At 38.8% G+C, this 22,778-nt stretch overlaps 1 protein-coding gene across 6 annotated transcripts in view; it reads right to left on the bottom strand.

Annotated features, from left to right (window-relative positions):
- The window catches only part of LOC134157869 (leucine-rich repeat-containing protein 4C), a 536,647-nt gene that overhangs the window by 103,457 nt on the left and 410,412 nt on the right, over positions 1-22,778 (bottom strand). For 2 of the 6 annotated variants that reach the window (XM_062607291.1, XM_062607294.1), the window contains exon 1: positions 4,034-5,837. The exons of 3 other annotated variants lie outside the window; for them this stretch is intronic. The gene's annotated coding sequence lies outside the window, so the exon portion shown is untranslated. Of the gene's footprint in view, positions 1-4,033; positions 5,838-12,602; positions 12,801-22,778 lie in introns of those variants that run through there. One more of the 6 variants, XR_009962502.1, reaches the window with a different exon arrangement.

The following is a 22,778-nucleotide window of genomic DNA, read 5'->3' as shown; positions in this document are numbered from 1 at the left end:
CCAAGAGAAGAGATTGTGGGGTGACCGTGATAGTACAGCTAAATAACAGGTACCCTTCCTTTCTCAATAGCATCATTTAATAATGGAGAGGTTATCATAAAATAATTTGGGGAGTGGAACTAGATGATCTTTACTGTCCCTTCCAACCCAAACCATTATATGGGTCTTTGAAATAAAGCACTCCAAAGCGCCACAAGCCAAACCCCAATGTCTTCTGTCACTACAGAAAGTGGAGGCAGGATCCTTTCCAAGGATCCACACTGTTAGACTCAAGCATGCTACAAGGCTGTTTCCAGAATACCATGGCTCCTGCTGTTACTAAATCCTTCTCATCTGGGTTGTCCTCTGGGGGCAGCACTTTATAGCTGAAGAAAGCTTGGTTTTCATTATGCTTTTCATAGAGCAGCTGGCTACAGGATGGATAGGGATGCAGAAAGAGGGGCCCTGCTAATAGTAGCCCAAAGTTCAGTAAGCTTGACTACTCTAGAAATGACCTGGAGGGTGCTAATCACATTTCTTCAGAGTCATTTTCCTCCCAGACTGCAAATGGCACTAATTCCAGCACCTTTCTCCCTCTCCTTGTTCCCCCACTAGCAATCAGGAGCAAAGGGATATCCCCAAGCCAAGATGAAGGCACATTGGTGAGACCAAGGTGGAGTTTCTTGCAAACTGTTGCTGCGCACAGTGCATTCCAGTGAATATACTGCAGCTTCACTCCTCAGGCTTGGGAGTTTCCACCAGCACAAAGCTCTCTCAAAATGTGCTAAAATCCTGTTCTGAGACCCATTCAAAACCTTCCTGTCTCATATTGCTACAGCAAGAACCTTCATGTCAAATGGGAGATGTTTTTCTAGGTAAATAATTTTAAACCCTATATGTAGGAAGCCATATAAGTACCTCAGGAATCCCCTTCTTTTCCTTCAGCACCACATTATTGCTTGTATTGGCTCACATCTAGAGCACTCTTTCATGGATATTACCCAATCTGAAAGTGTATTTTTCACTCATCAGTGCTTATCAGGCTGGGATATACTGTGACATAAAAGTTGCTGCTCCAGAAAACTGAACCTGCCACTATTCTAGATCAGTGCAAGTCATTCCTGACATGTGAAAAGACACTGACTAGCTGCCCTATTGCATTACTAACTTACAGTTTGCCAAGAATCTCTGACCTTCTGGAGAAAAAATCAGAACTAATGGGGCAGGCCCCTCAAATGCAGTTTTCTCTTTCCTTCTGTACAAGAGTTTGGTGCTTAAATATACACATAAAGGTTCTGTGTACAGTTCCAAAATGCCAGCTCCTGGGGTCATTACCAAAAGGATGGTCAATGATTTGAAGAGGAGACAACCCAGAGGACCAGCGTATACTGCTGGATGATAAACCTATGCTCAGGCACATTAGAAGGGAGTAGCCAGCTGTTGCCTATGATTGAGGAAATTTGCTGTTCCTCATTCAACTGGACAGTTTGATTGACTTCTTGGCTGTTTCCTTTATGGTCAGCCCTTTGGGCTCTGGATAAGCCCCAGCACAAATGATGAAAAATACTATGTTCATTCCCACTTTGCCATACTCATTCCATCCTTGAGGCTGAATGAGTTAAACTCTTGGCTGTTCCATGCATCTTTTGGCTACTGTATTAAGTGAATGATTCACTGAAGTGTGAAACTGTTGCCTCTTTAGAAGCAGACATGCATCCTTAGCTTCTTGATGTCAACAAGGTTTGCCTATTTCAGTCCAAACTGGCAGGTAAATTTTGCCAGTGCTTCCTTATCTCATCAAGCAAATCCTCCTGTTAGTTATTGCACCAAAATCAATGAGGCACCTATGGAAGCTTTCCATTGTCAAAAATAGGAGTTGCTCTATCAAATCTATTGTTTACGTGTTCACTTGACAGGAATCCAGGGAAAAGCTTAGAGATGCCTCTTCCTTAGCCAACTTCTTTTTCCTTCAGTAATTACTGAGCAGCAGCTTAACACAAATTTAGCTGCTCTGTTACTGCAACTGCTGATGTAACCGCAGCCCACTACAGGGCACAGACCTATGACGATACATGAAGGAATGGAGACCAGAGTTTCGCACTTATTTTCAGATGCTGACAAACTTATTACCCTTTTAGTGTCCCACCAGAAAATATATGCCCAGAGAAATAAATGAGGTCAAAGCACTTCATATTAAACTGATTTAGCTATACTGATAAAGATGAGAGCAATTGGAGCTGGAAGGAACAATTTTTTGCTTTGTCTGCTCCATCTTTTTCTAAACACAACAGCACAAGGGGTCCAATTTGTTTGTGTAGCCAAAGAAAAATTCCCAGAAATTTCTGTGGGAGCAGAATTGAACCCTAAATCTTAATCCTTTACAAGTAGCCAATGTTTAAGAGGCATGACCTCCAAACAGAAGTTCATGGGACACATTTGGGAGTCAGGTCTCTTTTCCATCATGCCAAAAGATTTAGGACATTTACATGAAGTTGCAGTAGAGTGAATGTGTGGGTAAAGGTGGGAAAAAGTAAGATGCTAATATTTATGTATTTATCTAGGGAAGCTGGAGTTCTGGTTTGCATTGTTTCATGCAGGAAGCTTGTGGAAAGGGAAATGCTGCCAGAAAAAGATGCTAAAATACAGCTCTACTAACACCTTTCCCATCCCTGCATCCTCTCCCCTCCTCCAGAATATTGCAGCTTGAGGAAAGTAAAATCAGTGGCAAAGCTAGTCCTGCACCTTGCCTGCCAAAAAATATCCATATCTGTTCCATAGCTAATTTAATTATCTATTTCTCTCTCTTGTTCTCCACCAGTTTCAGCCTAATACTTTTAGCTAGAGACTGTGCATGTGAAAGCAAAGGTTGAGAAGAGCAGAGGTGAGAGAGGAGAGAAGGGAAAGAAAGGGAAAGAAAGAGAAATAAAATTCCGTATTTGCAAGGTAAGCAGTCATGTCAGGAAAGGGGACAGAAGTAGCACTATTCCCCATGGGAAAACAAGGACCTCTATTTGAAACACTGTGCTATCTTCCCTTTATTCCACATCCGCACACAACATTTCTCCAAGAAGAAAAGACAGAGACATTTACTGGTCTGTTACACATCATTTCTTATCTGTGAACCGCACCATCTACAAGCCACTTTTAATGGCTTTTTGTTATTATCAGCATAGTAACAAAAACCTCCTAATAGCACAGTATCCTCTCACTGCTTGTCAATCCAAGTAAACCTCCTTTAACTACCATGAAAGTCCATTGGGAACCTGAAGGATTCACCACAAAATCACAAAGAATTTCCTAAGAGATCTGGAGGGCATGAGTGGCTAGTACAGTTTTCTAAACTACCCTTCCATAAAAGAATGTTTTCTCCCTGCCTGTTACTGCTTTTTCTTTAGCAATGAAGTGTAAAACATACCATTTCTCTGAGAGCTGCCTCCTCAAAATCAGAAAACCCCTTGCCCTACACCCCCCAATTCCACCAAAAGCCATCCTTCACCTCCCTGCTTGATTATCATTTTTTCCTGTTAATACACTATATCGATCTGCAATGCCAGACTGGATGCCAGCATTCAAATCACAGTCTTTCTGTATTTGAAACACTTACTAAATAAACAAACCAGCCTCCTCAGTGCATCCAATTCTATGCTACTTGCATCCCTTTGTACAGACTGGGCAACCAGACAGCACCCCCCACTCACTGCAGAGGTTTTCTCCAAAGATTTCTTTGCTAGTGAACATTTGCAAATGCTATAGAGCCATGCAGGCAGGCATCTGCAGCATCTTACCAAGGCTGCAGTTTTACTAACAGGAACATTTGAACTACTGTGATAATTCAGTTCTGTCCTCATTCCTTCCTTTCTCCCTTCTCAACCAGCACCCCCCCCACCCTGCCAATCCCACCCCCCCACCCCCTCCGCAGACATTATCAAAACCTAGCCAAATGTTAATTCAGCTGGGGGAGAAAGACCAAGAAAAGAGGGATAAGGAAGAAAGAAGAGAGGCAATGGGGCATATGTATTTTCCCAAAATATTATAAAAAGGAAAGTGTACTTACTGTATCCTCAAAGATTACATAGCTGGAATTCTGAGTGGTTACGAAAAAGCAGAGTGGGGGGCAGGGTTAGAAAACTATTTCATTTCAGCAACCAAACCAAAATTAAAACCAAGAAAGGACATAAAAATAAATTATATCCAATTGCAATTTCCCAGGAATTTCAGTCCATACAGGTGCTAATCCAACCCAACACTGCTGAACTCTTCCCCCTTCAGCAATTTTGCTTTCTTCTTTTCTGTCCTTTATTTTCTCTGTAGCTTTCAACTTTTCTGCCTAGAATTGCTGTAGTGGTAACATCGATGTTTGCCTTCAGTGGAGAAGAGTGGTTTAAAATAACAGGAGAAAAAAATCAAAATCCTTGCAGAGGATGAATGGTCCTCCTCCTTTCTGAAACTTTTCATTCCACAGTGGCTTTTTTGCCTAGTTTCCTTTTTCGGATGTTTTCTGCCTCTCTGGTTCCACTGCTCTCCATTGCTCGCTATTTGTTTTTTCTCTGGAGAGCAGAAAGGGCTGTGTTTCTTTTTAAGCAATGCCCATCTGTATTTTTTTAATGTAATTTTGTTGTGACACTTAAGATCCAGGTCTTGCCAAGCAATTTGCTTCTTCCCCTTTCATTGCTGCACTATCAATTATCCAATCCATGTGTCTCCACATTAAAATGGGGATTCCCATTCTTCTTTTTCTCTGTCCTCCACACTCCTTTAGAAAAGAACCTCCTTTTGCATTTAATTTTTCATTTGTACCTCTCAAAAAGATAAAATTTTTGTCTCTCTTCCCCCCTCTTCAAAAATCTGATTAGATTTCCAATCACAACCCAGTGCGCAATAGAATTTTTTATTTCGGCAAGAAGCCAGCAATCCACAGCATCATCACTCTCGCCTTGCTTCAAACTCCACGTTATATCCTTTCGCCTTCCCTTCAACTCCTCTGCATTTTCATAATCTCACATTTAATGGAGCTAGGTATGGAGGGAGTAGAGAAAAATTCAAGGTTCCCACCAGCTGTCAAGAATAAATCCATCACCTTGTTATTTTTTAAACACTTGGGACAGGTGTTTTGAACACCCCCTTTCCCATTTGCCCCACCTCTTCTCAAAATCCTCCTGATGTTAAAACTCCCCCAATGGGGCACAAAGGAAGCCCAGGGAGGCGTGATTTTGTCTTCTCAGCTGTAAATTTCGTAAGCACCCTTTGCTTTTCATTTCAGCTTCCTCTTCATCTTTTGTCCAGCAGCTATACAGATCCAGCAGCACCGAGACGGATAAACTTCTATTTCATCTTTGAGGAGAGAGAGGAAAAGAGAGACAGGAAGGATAAAAGCTCTCCAGTCTCAGCCTCCCTTTTCCTCCCTTTCTCTATTTCAATGCAGGTCTGATCTCATTTCCAGGCTCAGCCTGGTGTTTTTCAGATGTACAAGCTAGATTCCCCTTCCACACAGCAGTGAGTTACTCTCCCATCTTCTTCCACATGCCAGTTATCTTCCCTCTTGTCTTCCTTCCTTCCTGCCTCCCTCCCTTCCAAGATGACACGGTACCAGCAGTGCAGCCGCTTCTTTCAGTTTTCAGTTTCATCCCTGAAATGCACAGCCCTTTGCACAGCTGAAACCCTTCCTCCCTCCCATCAGCTTCAGCTTCAGCCTGAATTCTCCCTGTGTGTGCATGGATGTACGCATGTGTGCATATATCCAGTTCTGACAGCTGCTGCTGTTGCTGCTGGGAGTTGCTCAGCTTCTTTGTCTCTTGGCTTTCTCTGAATCCCCACCTTTCAGTGCCACCCTAGGATCTGCAAATGCCCCAAGGCCAGACTTTCTGGTATAATCTTCCTTCTCCCCTTCTTTTCTCTCCCCTTTTTATTTTTTATTTATTTTTTATTCTTTTTTTTTTTTTTTACCCCTTCCGCCTCTCTCCCCCCTTTTCTTTTCTCTGCTTGTGATCAGTAAAATACAATTAACCAATTACCTCCCATCATCTTAGCACTGATTGGTCGAGTGCATTAACACTTGATGTCAGGGAAAGAGAAAGCGAGCTGCTCTGACATGGCACTGCTGCCACCTGGTGGACAGTCTGGGAACAAGCTCAGGGTTACCTTAAGTTAGAAACGAATTCAAAAACCAAGTGAACATCTTCAGGTATGTCAAAACCCATTTTCTTAAAAGCTTGCCTGATTCTGACAATTCAACCAGTATACACAAGTAGCAGCCTAGCCACTGACGCAGAGGAAATGGCAGTAATGCCCCATTCTGACATGGTTTAGTGGTCATCTTGGCAGTCCTAGGGCAATGGTTAGACTTGGTGAACTTAGAGGTCTTTTCAAACCTGGTTGATTCTGATTGTATGATCCCTGGCAGTGTTCAAGGCCAGGTTGGACAGGGTCTAGAGCAACCTGGATGCACATATAAGTTACCTAACCCTCTAATTTGGTCAGCTGTTCAAGGACAAAAGCCCTATAAAGCACTTCAGGATTTCAGTGGGTTTACATGATGTCTCCAGTGACCTGTTAAGTGACAGCAACACAACAGTACAATGTCTCACCTATCAAACATGCCATAGTTTGATCAGAATGACTTCTGATCAGTCTTTTTAAGATTTCTAGCCTGATTCCCTAATTTGGGCCAGTAAAGTACTGACATGCTATGTACTTACCTGCTTACTAAGGTATGTTAGATGTACTTCTGTATGTTACCTAAAAACTAAAAATTGGGCTTGTGTCCTCTTCTTTCAGGGACCTAAATTCAATAGAAATTTTACAGAAAGCTTTACATGTACAAAGGTAGATACACTACCCTTTCCAAGATCAAGGGAAACAGAACATGGATGATGTATGTGCTGGCACTTGGCTCTCCCAAAATCAGAAATTATTTGTAGATCTAACTCCTCCACACAACCCCAAAACCAGAATGACAGGTGCTTTCATGGTAATTCTAACAAACCTCATATATTAAGCAGTAAGTCAGAGTTATTCCATGCATGCAATAACAGAGCTAGCTCTCTCTGCTCAGTCCTCTCTCAAACAGCCAAGTTATGTTGGTATCCTTACTTAGCCTTCAATTTTGGTGATAAATCAGCATACTTAAGAATAAAAGGAATAAATTTTTTAAGTTAAATGTCCTAAGTTTTTTTTCTAGACTCCATAAGCCAGCTGAGTTCAGTCAAATAGCACTTACTGAATCATTAGCATTGACTTTTAGATTTATTCTACTGACTCAGCAGTCTTCCTGGTAAGAAAGTTCTACCAGATGTAAGTTAAGCAACTGGAACCAGGTCATTAATCAGTTATATCATTTAGCATCTGCTCTTACTATCACTGCCGTCAGTAGCAAACACAACTGACCTAAAATGGGTGAAAAACTGAGTGTGTAGTAATAATGAATAACCGAAACATAATGGTATTTCAAGAATGCTGAAAAAAAAAAGTTGTTTTTGGTTTTTTTTTTCAGAAGGCTGCAAGTGGGAAAGGAGAGGAAGTTGCTGATAAGTAACAATCTTTTTCTCAGTTGGTGAGTTTATTTTGTTCCCATCTGATTCACTGACACTGCTGGTATATTTTGGGCCTACAAGCGTATTATGAGAGTCTTTTTCTTTTTAATACCTAAAATCAAAAAAAACCACAAGGTTGTTCCTTTTCCCAGAAGGATAAAAACACCATAACACCTAATATATGGTTGCTCCACTGTTTCTTTAAAAAGTGCTTAAACAACTCCCTGCTAATATTGAACAGCCTGCAAGCAAAAGTGAAAGTTTCTGTAACTGAATTAGACAAATATATGGGCATCAAAACCAGAAGACACACAGCTTTTGGGGATCTAATCAGAATCTAAGACACAAGCATTTGCAGTGCCTACAGTAGCATATCACTGTGGATACTAATACTTCACTTTTGATGGAAATTTGCACATTTTGTATTGTTTATGTCTTTCAAATGACTTCAAAATACACATTTCTAACATGCAATACTTCAGTGAATGTACATATATATAAATATAATGTATTTGCTGCACAGATATAACTAAAATAGAATTATTATTGAGATGATATAATGCTGTAGGCTATCATATAATATCAAAGTTTCTTATTTTTAATATCGCAAGTATGCTTTATAACATAAATATACACTGATAGAGCTTCTTGGAACATAACTTTAAAGCAATCTGATTTGTGATATTTGAGGTGACACTGCATACCATATGAAAAGGTAAATATTATTCTATTAAACAAAACAAAAAATAGAATTCTATAATCTGTTTCAAAAGCATGCATGACACCTATGTGTGAAAACTATTATAAACAAATATTTTAATATTATCACAGTAAGTCATTTGCTAATAAAATGTTAAAAGAGTATCTTTAGCACTGGGTAGGATTGATTGTGTGAGACTTTTCCTGCATTACACTGAACCTTGTGTTCACCAAATAAGATTGTTTGTATTCTGCCTTCAATCTTTTATTTTGCAGGTCTTCTGGGCAAGAATACTAATTCCCTACATGTCAGTTCACAAAAAAAATCCAACAGGGTGAGATAATATTCAAAATGAAAGCATCATAGAAAACTTTGGATGACACAACTGACATAATGTTTTACAAGCACAGGCAAGGTGAGACAGAAGAAATACCCTGGGACCTTTTGTTCAGGTCCTAAACTAGGCAATCACTACCCTTCATGCTGATTCCCCATTACTGGGCACACTTAAGCGGACAGCAGGTGTTAAGAGCAGCCTGGGACCTGCATACACTCCTGCAATGGTTCCAAATGCCAAACATACAGTCGCAAATGCATGGTGGAGGGTTCTGCGTCCTGGTTGCTCTTATTCACCAAGATCATCATGAATCCAAAGGATGAACTGTGAAGAAAACTAGACACAGACCAGCAAGTGAACTTTGTTTTTCATATAATGGGAAAAGCTTGCCTGATCAATCCCAAGTATGAACTGATAACAAAAATCAGATGTTATATCTTCACATACCAAATATGGACAATAACAGACTTTTATAGCACACCTTTTCCTTCTTGATAGATGACGTGAGTTAAAGAACTGAAATTCTGTGTGTGATTAGCACTGGAAGAGACTAGTGGAATACTAGACGTTCACAGTTGTCAGTCATTTGGTGGAAGAGAAATATGACTTAAGCCTAAGAAAATAGAATTCTGATGTGTAGGTAAAGGAGTAGAGAAACCTTAAAATTGAATAAACATAACCAATGTTTAAGAATGGAAGCAGACCATTTTACTTATACAAAGTAAAGTGAAAAGCAGTTTCAAGCTTTTCCAAGTCAGTGACAGCCCTGCCTTCCTTTTAAGCAAACATGAAAGAATCATAAAGGAAGCTGTGGAATGTACTATTACTTCTATTTTTTTTTAAGCATTGCTAACAAGAAGCTGCTCACATATGGAAGCAATACTCAAATACTCTTTTAGCTAACTGCTTTCAAAAGGGGACCAAAAAAAAAGCTGACAAACATATTTTTGACTGCACAGATCTAGGATGAAGCTCCCTAATCAATTTACGGATTCAAGACAGATCCTAAAAATCTGACTATATAAACCACATCATACATAATCTCACAGCAAGACTGATTTTTTGTGATGTAATTGAAGTTCATGGTATGTACTTTCCTGTATATGCGATTTCACTGATTATTGTTCATTTATTTAATAGGAAAACCACTAAAATCAGATGCACACCCATCAAAATCAGCAGTTGACTATAATACTGCTGCATTTATTAATCTCCACATATTTTTGTTCTGATGTTTGCAGTTCTAGTGAGCAATTCTGTTTCATAGGTAATTTTTATTGGGTCACAGAGGCTTGGAAGATGTAAAAGGAAAGATACACTCCATTCAGGAAACTCTAGGTAAACCCACAGCATATGTGACTTTGACACACAGAATTTTAAGTCACTGTTCAATAAATTCATACCTCTGTAATATCATAATATCTATTGTTTCTGGTAAAGATGGAAATGGATGGTGATTTGCATTAAGTTGCTTACATTTGAAAGTAACCATAATCTCAGAACTTCTGTATGTTCATTGTTCCATCAGGTTAACAGGACAAGTTTAGGATTGTTCTACAGTTGGTTTATAGATTTTCATCTTCAATGTTAAACAATATATCACTGAAAAGCAATATGTTATTTAGAAAGATTTCCTAGAATTTCTGCTTACAGAACTAAAACCTGTACTGTCAGTGTTTCCTTTACATCAGAGACAACTAATTCATCAAGCTGAACATGAGCCAGCAACATGTCCTTGCTGCAAAAAAGACTAATGCTATCCTGGGCTGCAGTAGGCAAAGCATTACCAGCAGGTCAAGGGACATAATCCTTCCCCTCTACTCAGTACTAGTGAGGCCACACCTGGAGAACTGTGCCCAGTTCTGGGCACCCCAGTATGAGAGATACATGGACAGGCTGGAGAGAGTCCAGCAAAGGGCAATGAAGATGATGGGCTGGAGCATCTCTCCTATGAGGAAAAGCTGAGAGAGCTGGGACATTTTAGCCTGGAGAAGGCTGAGGGGGTATCTACATCTATGTGAAGGGAGGGTGCAAAGGGGACAGAGGCAGGCTCTTCTGAGCAGTGCTCAGTGACAGGATCAGAAGCAAGTGGCACAAACTGAAACACGGGAGGCTCCCTCTAAACATCATAAAACACTTGTTTACTGTGAGAGTGACCAAGCACTGGCACAGGCTGGTGGTCTTTTTCTACCTTTGATCTTGGGATTATGAACATGGCATATATATATATGTATATATGTGTGTGTGTGTGTAACTAATGTTAGAATTTTAATGAAATTATGTCCCTACCAAGAGCTTACTCTTTAGGGTTGATAACCACTTTCATGTTTACTAATTGTTATGAGTAGTAACCCTAGCAAAGAACAAAAGCTGTGTAATGTTACTATTGTTATTATTAATAATAGTCATTAAGATTTTGCATTTTTTTGTCCAATTTCTAGTTCTTGCCAAGTCATGTTTTCCAACATCCTATAAAATGTGAACATTTTTGAAAGAAATTAACTACTGTATTCAGCATTAAAAAATCTGACTCACAAAATGGTTTAGAACAAAATCTCAGGTGTTTTCACTCTAAAACAGTCCTGAGAAAAATGGCCCAAATCCTGACATTTTCCTAATTTCAGGCTGAGAATTCAAATCAAGACAAATTCTCTCCTTTTCAGCAGTGAGAGCTACTGACATTAAACTGTTGTAAGTTCAATCCATAGGGCAGAATAACTCCTTTGATTTCAATGGAGTGCCCTCAGATTAATGCAGGTGTAGATGAGAATAAAGCATGGTCTTTTATTTTGTATCCATGCTCCATCTAATATGTATTTGGTTTTGTAAATCAAAAATTTTAAATAGCAATAGTATGTGCTTCAGATTCAGTGATTCAGATATAGCTGTCATTTTTCTCTTTCTTAGTAGCTAGTGCAGTGCTGTGTTTTTGACTTTCAGCTTGGGAACAACACTGATAACACCGATGGTTTTAGTTGTTGCTAAGTAATGCTTAATCTGACCAAGGACTTTCTGAGTCTCATGCTTTGCCAGGGAGGAGGGGAAGCCAGGAAGAAACAGAGACAGGACACCTGACCATAACTAGCCAAAGGGGTATTCCATACCACAGCACGTCATGCCCAGTATAGAAACTTGGGGGAGTTACCTGAAAGGCCCAGATCAGTGCTTGGGCTGGGCTGGGTATCAGTCAGTGGGTGGTGAGCAATTGTATTCTTTTCCCTTGTTATTTCCCTTATCATTATTATTATTGGTGGTAGCAGTAGTGATTTGTGTTATACCTTAGTTACTGGACTGTTCTTATCTCAACCCGTGCAAGTTACATTCCTTTGATTCTCCTCCCCATCCCTCTGGGAGTGGGGGGAGGAAGTTGGGCAGAGTGAGTGAGAGGCTGCGCAGTTCCGGGTTGCCGGCTGGGCTTAAACCACAACAGTATGATACTCTGACATAGAGATGAATGTATCAGACATCTTAGTATCTTCTCCTGTGGAGTTATTGTGACTGAAAACTACAATTTGCATTTATTGAGAATAAATTCTTAACTGCATATGCTTCAAAACATTACCAAAAAAACCACTTAGCAGCCATATTGTTCTACCTTGTCCTTGTGTTTAACACTCATTTAAAATGAAATTCTGGCATGGTGAAAAGACCTTAATTTTAACCTCAGAGCCAAGCAAAAAGTAACGTAGGAGGTTTCATGGCAAAAAGGATAACAGCCTGTGTTAACCTTGCAAGATCCCAAAGAAACTGATAGCTTTCAATAAATCCAACAGGAAAAGAAACATTAAAAAGTTCATGGCACAAATAACATTAGTCAAAGAAATAACTTTCATTTTCAGTACCTTCTTTTAGGTATTTATAACTTTCTAAATAAATAACTTTAACTAAATATCTTCAGCATACCCAAAATCTGGACATCATTTTTACATGTCAGACAAATTTCCACTTAGCCCTTGTTGGTCAATATGATGTAAAAAAACCCCACACATTTCAACTCGTTTTCTTTTTCTTTTTTTTCACCCTTGGCTATTAGAAAACAAAAGAAACTTTTTTTCCTCTTTTAATTTATTCAAAATGAAATGGATTGAAACATTATAATACATAAACCCCTACTTTCTTACCATCACTGCTTGTAAGACTGTGGCCAGCATTGAGGATGTCAAAAGCTTTATAGCCAGGACTCACTGCAACTGTATTTCCAGAGTCTTTGCATGATCTCAGGATAGATTTGATATCTCCGCACTTGTCACCCTACCTGTAAAATGGAAATACTACTTACTGAATGTGTTAAACAGTATGGACTCACCATTAATTGGACTAGGGAGAGTAAAATTTCACAGTTCTGTCAGGTCATGATGTGACACCATAACCACCATGATGTGTACTACTACACTAGGCAAGGCAAATAGAAAAAATATAAAGTACCAGAGAAGGCAAAAACCCAACCCTCTAAATAATTATCATTCTTTTCTGTATACCCTAGCAGTTAATACCTGATATTAACTAATTTAAGATCTGTGAATGCATTGTGATATAAATGTACTTTGACAAGACATTGACTAAAACTACATGGATGAAAAAGGAAACAATTTAGACCCTAGCAATGAGTGAAGGCAGGAGGCACCATATTTATACTTTTATACTATGCTCTGAAATACAGTCTAAATTAGTTAAAAGGTCAAACCCTGAGTTATCTGGATTTTCTCAACCAGTATTCAGCTCTCCCTTCTATCTCCACGTTTCCATTAAAATTGCATATTGTTTAAAGAACAGATGAAGTGGAAAATACCGAATCTTCTCTAAGTATTGTCTTAAAGAGGTGGATGAAACAGACAATAATAAGCCTCTTGAAGTTCTTTTTGAATTTATTTGCTCACAGCCACTCCAAAACAGACCAGTAGTCTGTCTAGTCCACTACAGTGTCACTTCTGAATACATGATTATTCTGTAACAGGTAGTTCCACAACTTTCGTTTCATCAAGCAGTGTAAGTGGAAGAACAGCTTTGACCAATTTGCAATGGATGTGCACTCAAGCCCTGAAAAGGTTACAAGGGGAAAATGAAACTTTGTATTTTGGAGACAGTAAGAGGAAACAGGTTTAATACATTTTTCATTCTTTATTGACTGCACATTAGAAATCCTGATAGGAAGTTCAGAAATCCTGCCAGTCACAACTGGTGAAGATGATGGCAAGAATAATGATTATTTGAAGTGAGGGATTTGTTTGATTGTTTTAAATCAATTATATTTTAGATTCAGTTTTCCTACTATCTCTCTGAACTTCATTCTCAGTGGGTATGGTACAGTTTTAAATTTAAATTCCCCTTATTCAATGAGATTTGATCTTCAAGATCTAGGGAAGAATTTCTTGTTAAGGGGACTATTTCTGGTGATGAGGAGGATAAAAAGCCTGCAAGAAATGAAACAAAGCATTGTTTTCAGAAGCTGCACATCACAAGGTGATACACAGGAGTCTGGATTTGGTCAACACTTAGATCAATTTTATTATTTTTTTTTTTCTGGCGGGGGGGGGAGGGTTGGATTCAGACCTCCCATTTCTCTCTCCTTGCACTTTCACACTAGCTTAGGTTGAAACTGCATTTCCTTACAATTGCATTTGCAGTACACTCATTTCTGTGTGTAGATATAATGATACCTATACTTTAAGAGATAAGATAAAGAATTAGCATCAATGTTTAGAGTACTAACAGTCTTTGGAGAGTAAGTAGGGGTAATATTAGGAAAACTAGAATACCAGGCTGAAGTTTTCAAGTTTTCCCAAAATTGCTCATGAATACATTCAGTGAAAATCAGGAGGTCACAGGATATGGGCTTTCATTTAAAATGTTTCAGGTGCGCCTTATTTTCAAAAGCAGGCCCAGCAACATTTGTTAAATCCAGACCCATTTAAAATGCATTTTCCAAAGATGAGCCAACTAAAATGCATCATCACTTTTGGAAAACACATTTAATAACTCCATATATGAAGGCATAGGTCTGGAAGCAGGAATTAACCATCTGGGTCCAAAATACATACACTACATTTTACTAGAACTCTTTTTCTGGAAAACAAATTTAGTAGAGTTAAGTTCAAACTGAAAATCTTTTTTTTATTTTTCTTTAACACAAGTATTTTGTCTTAGCATTTTCTTAAGAACAGAAACAGGTATCAAAATAGTTATTAAAATCACAGAATTACATTGGAAGAGCTATTTTATTTCCTGCATGACAAACACAGATACAAGAAACGGTTTTGTTTCTGCCTTTCATACACATACATATATGTATCTGTGTACATACATGTTTATCATGAAATATAGGAATGCTTAAATGTTGCTGTTGGCATTTTTTAATGGTCAAAACCACTGTAGGAATGGATATTTTCATAAAAGGACTTTTCAAACATCTGGGACTTAAAACTTTGAGAAAATTTCTCCTATTTATTCTAAAATAACATAGTTTGCAGCTATCAAAATATATGCTTGTTTCTAGTCAGAGTGGCATCAGCATTGTTCCCGTTATATTATTGTGTTTGAGACAAGAAGTTCTTATTTTTCACAGAAGAACTTGAGCTTGCTGAAATTATTCAATTTAAACTTCTCTGAACAACATCAAAACACCACTAAATCTGAGTTTATTCCCCAAACAAAGCCCATAGGATAGATTTTAAAAGGTATACAGGTGCTTAAAGATGCAGATTTGGAACATCCTGTGATTTACAGATTTTGTCTAAGCGCATTGATCACCTAACTCCCATATGACTCCAGCTTTCAAACAAGAACACTGTTTGTTTATTTGCTAATATAATAGAAAATAACACCTGCTAAATGTTTAAGGTCCATATGTAAGCTTGCAGGGGTAAGGAGTATTTCTTACAGGCTGTCAGCACCACTTCTCTTAATTGTACCAAGACATCAGTGACGACCCCATTTTTTGGAAAGACTTCATTTCTTTTTTTTTTTTTTTTTTTTAACAGAAGAGAACCAGCACCTTGTCACTATGATTTTAGGTGGGAGGCAGGATTATGTGTCAGTCATTAAGCCTGCTGGTCAGTAAAATAAAAGCCTTAACCAGAGCAAAACCTATGAAGAGAGAAAATGTATTAAACAATGTACTCACAGTTTCAAATTTATTTCCAGAATATGCTAATATTAAGACAGAAAAAAACATCAGAGGTATCACTTCCCTACCTCACTGCAGAAAACGTTCAACACCTGCATCATGTATACTACTGCTTCAGCAAACTGGTTGATGTTTACTCTGGGTATTTAAGTGGGTAGCCATGCTGATGAAGACCTTGCATGCTAAACTGTAGAATAATAGCAAGGGTTTCTGTTTTGGTTAAAAGGAGAAAGCATATAAATATATCCCAGCCCTTTGTCACACACCTGTGTGGGAGCAGAGGAGTGTGTTAGGCAAGGTGTTAGAAGTGAGAGGGAAACTCTAATTCCTTGCAGCTATGACACATTATTACGCATTGCATGGTGTGTCACTCAGGATGTCACCATGCACAGCAGAGAGCATGCACAGTATCAGCGCTGAGCAGTTCTAAGAGGTACTGCAGAGGCACAGGTCATTCTGGCGAAATACCTCCGGCACAATCCAGGCACAGATTTACTGCTCTTTGTGGAATGGATCTGGCAGCACAAGGCAGGGGATGATCAACTGGCTACTAACAACCAACAAGATTAATTCATTAGAAAGCAAGACATGCTTATAAAAGCTTCATAAGGAGGACTGAGAATTCGCTATGTAAAGTATTCACTAAACATTACTCAACCACATCTATCAGTCTTCTGAACAAAAACAGCTCAAATGTGCAGCTGTATGGGAACGGAGGTCAGCACACTTTGCTGAGGAAGAAGGTTAATAAAAGAAGGTTTAATCCGCAGGGTCAGAAAAGGCATCAATATAAAAAATTTGAAATCACACAGGAAAAATATAGAGAAATAAGTCAGTAAAGTGAAGAGATAACACAGAGGCATCAGGTTTAAACACACACACAAAACAGAACAGGAGAAAATTACATAAAGAAGTCTGAAATCCCTGAATGAGAAAATCTCAAGTTATAGCTATAAATATAAATAAATAAAACCACCTTTTTCTCTTTGAAAATAAGCTTCTATGAACAAAACTTTATACATGTTATTTCTGCCATTTTTTTTTCTTCAAGTCTGTGCAGAAAGCGAAATCACGATGAGAACATTCATTATAAACACACCTCTCCCCCTCCCCACCCCCTTCCCCCTTTAAAATGATTGCAATGTTCAGGTATTTCCTCAATTATTCTTCTTCTCTTTGTCTTCTTTTCTCATTGTTGTGGTTTAAACCCAGCCACACAGCTCATTCACACACACACCCCCTCCCCCCTTTCTTTCCTCCCCCCCTCCCCATCCCCGCTCCTGAAGGGATGGGGAGGAGAATCAAAAGAATATAACTCCCATGGGTTGAGACAAGAACAGTCCAGTAACGAAGGTATAACACAAATCACTGCTGCTACCACCAATTATAACAATTGAGAAGAGGAATAACAAGGGAAGAGAATACGACACCACCTGCCAAAACGAGCCCGACCCTGAAGAGAGCGAGTGCCCTTCCGGGTAACTCCCAGTTACCTCCCCAGGCACGATGTGCTGTGGTATGGAATACCTCTTTGGTTAGCTTGGGTCAGGTGTACTGTCTCTGCTTCCTTCCAGCCTCCCCTCCTACCTGGCAGAGCATGAGACTCACAAAGTCCTTGGTCAGAGTAAACATTACTGAGCAACAACTAAAAACATTGGTGTTACCAGCTCTGTTCCCAGGCTGAAAGTCAAAACACCACGCTGCACCAGCTACTAAGAAGGAGAACAATCGCTTCTGCTAAACCCAGGACACTCATACACAGAAGCACTCTCTGTTTAGGGGCTTGGGGTTTGCCTTTTGGGGGGTTTGTTTTAGTTATTTTTTCGTGGGGGGGGGGATTTTCTTTTTAAATAACTTCTGACTGGGAGTCAGAAATAACCCCTCAAAGTCAGACTTCAGCAGCAATCCAGAGAAATAATTCTCAAACATAATTATCAGGTGCCATTGCAACCAGCCCTTCATGAGACCTTCTAGCAGCTGGTATCAGCACTTCAAACCTAAAGCTAATATGCTTCTTTTAGACTCCAGTGGATAATAGGAACAAATCACACTGTAATATTCCTTAGTAGAGAAATAGTTTGAGCAGTAATGATTGAGGTGCAGAACCTTTTCTGGGAAACTACTAACAGATGAACTAATATTCATGCCCTCTGTCAATATAATAATATTACAGTATTCCTAACAAATAGCAATAGCCAGGCTGAACAGGGCTTGGAGCAACCTGGTCTAGTGGAGGGTGTCCCTGCCCATGGCAGGGGCTTGGAACTGGATGAGCTTTAAGGTCCCTTCCAACCCAAACCAGTCTGGTATTCTATGAAGTTAAAGACAAAAGAGAAAGAAAATCCACTGTTTCTCTTACGTGATGATTTGCCTCCAGCATTCTGTTTTGTTTTGGTTTAATTGATCTTTACAAGGGACAGATTAGATCATACAGTTATAATGTTGGTTGGAAGGGAATTCAAGGGGTCATGCAGTCCCATCTCAGTTCAAAAGAGGCCTAATTAGAGGAAGCAGCTCAAGGCACATCCAGTGGAGACTTGAATGTCTACAAGAGCTCACAGTTTCTCTGGTCAATGTATTCTATGCTAAGCTATGCACTAGAAATGTTTCATGAATCACATAATCACAGAACCATTGGGGTTGGAAAGTACCTCTGGAGATCATCCAGTCTAACCCCCTGCCAAGGCAAGAGCCACCCACAGCAGGTTACACAGGAATGTGTCCAGGGAGGTTTGGATGTCTCCAGAGAGACTCCACAACCCCCCTGTGCAGCCTTTCCCAGTGCTCTGCCACCCTCAATGGAAAGAAGCTCTTTCCAATGCTGAGGTGAAACTTCTGGTGTTTTAGCTTATGGCCATTGCTTCCTGTCTTATTGCCAGGCACCACTGAAAAGAGTCTGGCATCATCCTCCTGGCACCCACCTTTAAGATATTGATCTGCATTGATGAGATCCACTCTCAGTCTGCTATTCTCTGGACTAAACAGCCCCAGCTCCCAGATGCTCCAGACCCTTGATCCTCCTTGTGCCCCTTTTTTGGTCCCTCTCCAGTAGCTCCTTGTCTGTCTTGTACTGAGGAGCTCAGCACTGGATACAGTGCTTCAGTTCTGGCCTCACCAGGGTCAAGTAGAGGCAGAGGATCACCTCCCCCAGCCTGCTGCCACACTCTTCCTGATGCAGCCCAGGATACTCTTGTCCCTCCTCGCTGCAAGGGCCGGCTCATGGTCAACTTTTCACCTAACAATACTTCCAGGTCCTTCTCAGCTAAAATGCCCTCTATAGTAGCTCAGCCCCCAACCTGTGCTGGTACTTGGGGTTCTTCCTTCCCAGCTGAAGGACCCTATGCTTGCCCTTGTTGAACCTCATTAGGTTTCTCTCCAGCCTATCAATCAAGGTTCCTGCTGAATGGCAGCACAGCCTTCAGGTTGTATCAGCCACTCCCCCAGCTCCATATCATCAGCAGACTCACTGAGGGGACACTCCAGCCCTTCATCCAAGTCACTGATAAACATGAGAAATGAAATATTATACCTTTAATTGTAGAATGAAAATTTTGATAGGGCAACTCTAAAACCAGAAAAGAATGGAAGAAGGGATTAGGAAGATACAGAGGATTTACTGTCTCTGTCTCCCTACCCCAGTATCCCTATCTCCAGTATCCCAGCAATGTTAGCTAAGTGAACTGATGACTGTTATTCAAAAAAACTATTGGCTGGGCACTGTGGGACATCTGGTTACTTTCTGTGAGTTTTATAGGTACTCTGCTATTCCTTGTGATTCTTTGGTGTTCTGGGCATACTCAAAATTGAAAGTCAAGCTAAAAGGAATATAATTATCCAACACAGAAAACTTAATCTCAAATTCCAATCTTTAAAATACACATAGATTATGACAGGTACAGTGTAACTCTTACCCAAAAGAGTCAGAAGCATTTGCATTTACTGCTTCAAATTACATCGGATCATTCCATATTATATGAGTTATATAATTCCACATTATATGAAGTTTTTAAATATGATAAATGTATCTCAATTATTAGAAGTCAGGCTAAAAAGAAGGTAAAGTGAAGGAACTTCGTTTTTTTTTAAATCTTGATAAAAATGTTAAGGTTTCTCTAATATACTGATAAGAAGACTAAGCTATATTTCTTTTTCTTATAGAAAAGATCTAAATCAAATAAAACGATAGAAACTATGGGATTTGATTCTCTGATTTAGTCATAGCTTGTTTTATACATACATACATGCATATCTGTGTATACATACGCTTACTTTGTCTGTTCCTTACAAGAATAATAATTTTCTGTGCAAATATGCCTCTAAATATTAAGCTAGACAAAATAACTTGAAATACTGATAAAATTTAACAGGTTTCAGATGAAGAAACAAAAAATTTAATTATCAGAAGACATGAAAACTCTATTAGGGAACAGTATATAAATTAAGGTATTTCCTGACAACTGTCTTTCTTGTGCCAAAGTTCAGACAAGCAATAGAGATGTCGCACCCTGCCAAAGCCTTTCTATGCTGCCTGCCAGCGCTGTCACACCATTACAGAGACCGAAACAGAACTAACTGATTAGAAAACTGAAACAAAAGGAGACCCAAATGTTTTTTTTCTTATTACCCTTAACAAGAATAACTATGTAAAGGCCTGCTAAAGGATCTTTTATGTAATTTTGTTTCACTAAGGAACTTCCTCTCAATAAGGTTTCAGTAAAGGTGACACTGATGGGAAATGCAGCAAATACACGTCTGGCTATGTAAGCCTTTTATTCCATGTACGTAAGACATGGCCACAAGCCTGTAGGATTGTAAGAGCAGTGTTTTGACTTATGCCTACTGGATTGTGCATGATTTATACTAAATGGCTTATTTAAAGTGTTAGGATATGTTGTGTTCAGCTCTCAAAGTAACAATTAATAAAACCCCTAACATTTGTATTTGCATGACTTTAAATTACAAAACACTTATTTATGCATGTATTTCCTATATATTACAGCCTTACCTTAAATTCTGATACATGCAAATCAATTAATTCTTGAATAATTTTCAAGTTAGAAGAAAAGTACAAGACAAAGAGAAGAAATACTAATGCCACATGAATTTGACACAAATTCAGAGATGGAAACCAAAACATCAACACTGTTAAGAGCTGTACAATTATTCTCCGACAGGGTCTCAGAGCCACATTCAGACTCATAGAATGTTTTTTGTTGGAAGGGACCTTAAAGTTCATCCAGTTCCAGCCCCCTGCCATGGGCAGGGGAACCTTCCACTTGACCAAGTTGCTCCAGCCCTTGTCCAACATGGCCTTGAACACTGCCAGGGAGCATGGGGCAACCACAGCTTCAAATTGCGTCAAGAGTAAAACAAACTTCCTTCATTTTCATTGCTAGTATAGAACCAAACCTTTTGAACACCACAGGTCCATGCTTAGTAACATTCCCCAAAGACTAGCCTGTATAGCAGATATGATAATCTGCAATCTTTACAACAGTAATACAAAGGAAATCTGACATGCAAAACTTCATGATCTGAACTGTTGCCATCCCTGGGATGTATATACTTTCCATGAAACATTCAGGTAAAATCCTACCTGCTTCTTTACAGCTGCAAAGCCAGGGCAATTGTACTTGTGGAATTAAGCCCAGGAAAGCTATGCTCTGCATGATACAAAACCCGCTCAATTTTATGTCAGATTCTGTTGAATTTTAGTGTTGTCCATTTCCATCCCTCATTCTTCTTTTCAATGCCAGTTGTTTCCGTTTTTTCTGAAAGGCCGGTTTTCTAGACTGTCATTTTCTTTCTCCTCCTTGCCATCATATGCAATAACTTATTTTTAAAGTTGAATTTAAGTTTTCATTAAACTCGCAGTATTTCAGATATAACAAAATGTGCCTTTTGACCTGAAATTACTTTGTTTAGTTTGGTTTTAATAAGAAGAGGAATTTTGACTTCAGTATACTTTTCCTTCTGGAATATGTAGTTAAGTGGATGAGCTCGAAAATCAAGTATTTTTATATCTCTGCATAAAAATATGCATGCATTCATATTTTGTGTCTTTCAAAATGAGGGAGGCTTGCTCAAACTCAAGGGTAAAAATTTAAACACGTTCAGTAAGTTCAGTACCCTAATTATTAACAGATACATTATCAGCAGTTATAAAATAACTTATTCCTAAAAAATTGGTTTTCCAAGATTGCCATGTACACATTTAAAAACTACTTTTGAAAGCCAATAAGTTTTTAAATGTTTACTCTACATCCTCAAGTAATTCATCATTATTTCCTACATCATATTCTGCAATACTTTGTCACATTCAGTGTTAGTAATTGCCAAGTCATTCCAGCAACACAGCTATTTTTTTATTATTCAGATGGTTCTGTCTGTATTTAACATTATGATTTCCCATCTAACTTTCTTTTGGTTTACATTCCTTTTTCTCATTTGAAGCAACTATTAAATACAGTACTGGGTCTCAAAAGAATGAAAAACCACAAACCCCCCCTTTAATCACACCTGCTTAAATTCATATCCTTCTCATATTAATCTTCTGGAAAATGCATTCCAGATACCAAGACGTCTTAATATTTGCAATTTGGATCAGCAATTTAGGAAATGGAGGAATACATGTATAATATACCAAAAAGTGAAAATGGAAGAGATAAATGTCACTGTATGTGAATCAGACTGATGATTTTCAGCTCTTCAAGCTATATTGGAAAAGTGACAATCTCGATGCATGACAAGATACAAATAACTATTACTTGCAGTGATGTCTTTGTCATTCCTGTGAAAATGCCTGTGTGGGTTTTATTAGGAGAAAAAAAAAAAACAAAAAACAAACAAAACAAACAAACAAACAAAACAGAAAACAAAAACAACAACAACAAAATAAACAAAAAAACAAACCTGCTTGAAAATCTCCTTTAAGTATATTGCTGCACATAATAAAAGCATTAGTGCTGAGTATCATCCTACAGTGCTTTTTGAGAACTTATAGTACATGAATCTTTTAATCCTAAATATAATGAAGAGCACAAACTCTCTAAAACTGAATTTTAATAACCGGAATGTCTGTGCACAGAAAAAAACCCAAATGGCCTTAAT

This window comes from Pezoporus occidentalis, unplaced genomic scaffold, assembly GCF_034315485.1.
Source record: "Pezoporus occidentalis ecotype Australia unplaced genomic scaffold, CSIRO_AGI_Poc_V1 ctg121, whole genome shotgun sequence".
Lineage (NCBI taxonomy): Eukaryota > Metazoa > Chordata > Aves > Psittaciformes > Psittacidae > Pezoporus > Pezoporus occidentalis.
The sequence above is the reverse complement of the archived record's forward strand: the minus strand, read 5'-3'. Positions and strand labels throughout refer to the sequence as shown.